The sequence below is a fragment of the Diachasma alloeum genome, unplaced genomic scaffold, assembly GCF_001412515.2.
Source record: "Diachasma alloeum isolate Michigan unplaced genomic scaffold, Dall2.0 Dall_scaffold_00367, whole genome shotgun sequence".
Taxonomy (NCBI): domain Eukaryota; kingdom Metazoa; phylum Arthropoda; class Insecta; order Hymenoptera; family Braconidae; genus Diachasma; species Diachasma alloeum.
This window is the reverse complement of record NW_021680506.1, coordinates 248,204-252,777: the sequence shown is the minus strand read 5'-3', so window position 1 is coordinate 252,777 and position 4,574 is coordinate 248,204. Positions and strand designations below refer to the sequence as shown.

At 34.3% G+C, this 4,574-nt stretch overlaps 1 protein-coding gene across 1 annotated transcript in view; it reads right to left on the bottom strand.

Moving 5' to 3' along the window:
* The window catches only part of LOC107041533, a gene marked incomplete at its 3' end in the record, with an annotated part of 149,583 nt that overhangs the window by 75,086 nt on the left and 69,923 nt on the right, over nucleotides 1-4,574 (bottom strand).

Here is a 4,574-nt window from a genome sequence, read left to right as displayed (position 1 = left end):
CCCCCCCCCCATCAACGGGCGAAAATCTCAACCCTCCGTATACATACCCTTCCCCCCACTTCTCACAAAGTTCAAAATTTTTAGATTCCATTATTTTATTTATCTAATTATTTGATGCCCCTCTTCGCCCCTATTTGACCCACAACATTCTCCTCCTACATATCTATTTGCGATAACATTATTCACGTAGGGCAATTGGGTCAGTACAGAATTAAACTAATTAAAAAAAATGCCAATATGAACCTATTGGATAATCAATTTTCTGCGGCCACTGCTGCCGACTTTATCGGCCTGGGCGAGAAGTCGACACTGCCGCCATCCGGCGGCGTTCCCCCTACTGATTTATTTTCCCTTTCAATACGCAAACTGTTATTTTCCTTAATTAATGGAGATTAATGTCATTAAAGCTACTAAAATTCCTTAATAATTCATAGATTTACATCCATAATCGTTTGAGGTATCACTTACCCTTTTTTACACCAAAACAAGTAGCCACCTAACAGCCACCTAATAGCCACATAACTTAAGTGGCTGCTTGCATCCCAGGGAGACTACCATATGGCCTTTTTATTTACGAATTAACGAATTACCCTATGATCAATGTGTACTTCGAGAAAATACTATTCTCGCTGGTCTATGGTTTGGGTCACAGAAACCTGCTGCGAATTTGTTGGTGGAGTCATTTCACGATGAATTAGAAGAATTGTACCGCGGTATTAACGTAAAAATTCCAAGAGAAAATATGAAAATTTCCTTACGTGCAGTAGTGTTATGTGGCACTTGTGATTTACCAGCAAAGAGTTTATTCTTAAATATTAGTCAGTTTAATGCAAAATATTGCTGTCCGATCTGTGAATGCCAAGCCAAACCTACAAAACTACCGTCAGGAAAATCTTTATTAGTTTTTCGATATGTTAAAGACTTGATTATGCGAACACTAAAGCAAACAAGAATTCATGCAAATATGGTACTCAGTAGGAAAAATAAGAATAATTTAATTGCTGATACGAAAACAGTAAAGGGAATAAAAGGATTGAGTTCTCTCGATTCAGTCATGCCTGACTATATTGGCGGTACAGGAATAGATTCCATGCATGCAGTTTACGAAGCCATTGTAAAAAAATTGTTAAAATTATGGTTCAACTCTGCTCACAGTTCTTGTCCATTCTCACTTCGCTCAGTAGCATACGTTGTTGATAATTATTTATTCAAAATAAAGCCTCCCAAGTTCATTCATCGAATGCCTCAAAGTATTCTGCAGTATAAACAATGGAAAGCTTCTGAGTTGAAATGCTGGTTTTTCTACTACTCTCCTATAATACTATCTTTGATAATGCCTGGACAATATTTCCAACATTATATGCAATTAGTAACTGCTATTTCATTATTGAATTCTGACAAAGTTTCTATTATCGATGTAGAGATAGCAAAGAAACTCCTTCATGAGTTTGTGGAAAAATTTGAAACTTTATACGGTATACGTTTCTATAGCATCAATGTTCATCAATTACTGCACTTGCCTGAAGATGTTCTCAAGTTTGGTCCTCTATGGGTGAATTCCTGTTTCTCTTTTGAAAATATTAATGGATAATTAGTCAAGTTGGTTCATGGTACTACTGATTTAGAATCCCAAATTGCTAATTCTCATTGTCAGTAGCTGAAATTCTTTTCGAAATTATCGAAATTACCGCCTGGCCCATTACTCCATTTTGTCATGCATAAAAAAAACAATTAAAAATCATTGAATCATTCGGAAAATGCTGTAGTATTGGTACTTATATCAAGGGCATTCCTCGAAAATACATGAGTCAATTGGTCGGACAAGGCATTGATGAAAATACGGTTGCTGTAAGACGTTATCATCGATTGTTGAAGGACAAATTATTATATGTAGCAGATTCATACAGGAAAAATTAACGCACAAATTCTTCGTTCATTTCATTCACTGGTGTTAACGGCAAAGCTTTTGGAAAAATTATAGAATTTGTAAAAGTGAGTCATTGTCGGTGTCCAAATAACCAATGTTTACGTGAAGGGCAGCATTTTGCAATCATTCAGTTGATGAATCTGACGGGAAACGTATCAGCAGGTTTAGGATCTGAAATAATAAATGTGCCACATATGTGGAGGTGCGAAATGTCAGAAGAACGAGCCCTGGTAACAGTAGAGAATTTAATCAGCGTTTGTTTCTATGTGGAACATGACAATGTATCTTTCATAAGTGAACGTGTAAATGAGAAGGAAGATGAATAAATTGAGATATTTAACCACACTCAATGTTGTCAAAATGTTCTTCACTTTCTCTATCCTCACCCAGTAAAAATTAATATATAAACTGATTTTTTTTCTTTATAAGTATCAATTATTATGTAGACAAAATGTAAAGACTTAGCGAAAGACCTCCGGGCAATGACCAGTTGCAAGTAATTGCAGGAACTTATAACAAATTTCATTGAAAATAGAATCAAATAAAAATAAGATTATTTATTTCGTACTATTCAAACTTTATTTTTCAAAAATATCTCTGAGAGTATCACTTGAAAAAATATGAACTATTGAGCAGTTTTTCTTGAAATTTCCCACTCATTCAACTCTGGGGGGCTATTCTCACCAAAAATCTGCTTTTTCCACCGCTTTTTCGGAGGTGCGATTTTCTCCCCCGAAGGCGTGTCGCCCCTTAAATGACACAAATTGATAAGTTAACGTTAAGTCATCAATTTATGTCATTTAGTATCGTGTCACCCCCTTGGCGGGCGAAAATCGCACCTCCGAAAAAGCGGTGGAAAAAACGGATTTTTGGTCAGAATAGCCCCCCTGGAATGCATTTATTCAATGAAAATTCATCATTACTCTTTAATTTTTACATTTTTAGGGGAGAAAAATAATGAACTCCCCAATTTCACTAAACATTCAGTGGAATTCAAAATTTTTTAGCAGCACGAATACAAAAATTCCCCAAAATACTTAAATTTTCCCCATTTTCATAATTTCTATGGAATAATTGACCTGAAATTAGCCCTCACCATTGATTTCTTGATTAAAATGTAAAATGCAACTCTATAAATTGTAAAAATCAGTCAAAAATATTCAACAAACCAATAAAAAAAAACCTCCAAAAATGACAGCTAAACCCATTTGATTATTTACGATTTTTTCATTCATGCGATGAATATTGATCGCCACTCTTCAATTTTTACATTTCTAGGGTGGAAAAATGATAAACTCCTCAATTTCACTTAAAATTCAATGGAATCCCAAATTTTTGAGCAGCACGAACACAAGAATTCTCGAAAATACTTGAATTAAGCGAATAAAATCGAAAAATCGGTCGCACGTTTCATAAAGTAGACTTCTATAAGTATTAAAAATTTGGAAAAAATTGAAAGTCACAAAAAAACAGAAACTGAGGGAAACTGAGAAAAGACTGAAAATTCTTCAAAGTGCCATGACTGAAAATTTTCCTAAGTGCCACCAGTGGAAATTCTTCTAAGTACCACAGCTGAAAATTCTTCTAAGTCCNGTGTCACCCCCTTGGCGGGCGAAAATCGCACCTCCGAAAAAGCGGTGGAAAAAACGGATTTTTGGTGAGAATAGCCCCCCTGGAATGCATTTATTCAATGAAAATTCATCATTACTCTTTAATTTTTACATTTTTAGGGGAGAAAAATAATGAACTCCCCAATTTCACTAAACATTCAGTGGAATTCAAAATTTTTTAGCAGCACGAATACAAAAATTCCCCAAAATACTTAAATTTTCCCCATTTTCATAATTTCCATGGAATAATTGACCTGAAATTAGCCCTCACCATTGATTTCTTGATTAAAATGTAAAATGCAACTCTATAAATTGTAAAAATCAGTCAAAAATATTCAACAAACCAATAAAAAAAAACCTCCAAAAATGACAGCTAAACCCATTTGATTATTTACGATTTTTTCATTCATGCGATGAATATTGATCGCCACTCTTCAATTTTTACATTTCTAGGGTGGAAAAATGATAAACTCCTCAATTTCACTTAAAATTCAATGGAATCCCAAATTTTTGAGCAGCACGAACACAAGAATTCTCGAAAATACTTGAATTAAGCGAATAAAATCGAAAAATCGGTCGCACGTTTCATAAAGTAGACTTCTATAAGTATTAAAAATTTGGAAAAAATTGAAAGTCACAAAAAAACAGAAACTGAGGGAAACTGAGAAAAGACTGAAAATTCTTCAAAGTGCCATGACTGAAAATTTTCCTAAGTGCCACCAGTGGAAATTCTTCTAAGTACCACAGCTGAAAATTCTTCTAAGTCCCACGACTGGAAATTCTTATAAGTCTATAGAGAACTTAGACGAATTGGACGTACAGTGAGCGCATTTTAGTCGGTTTTTGGTCTACCCACTCGCAAACCAAAAAGGTCGTAAAACGGCGTTAGACCAAAAACCGACTAACGACTCTATCACTAAGTCTTTATTATATATTCTTCATAATATATAAGATATTTTACCTTGATTTTGTATCATTTTTATCATCAATGAAAGGTTAACGTTTTCGATAAAAAAAAAAAAAAAAAAAAATTCAAA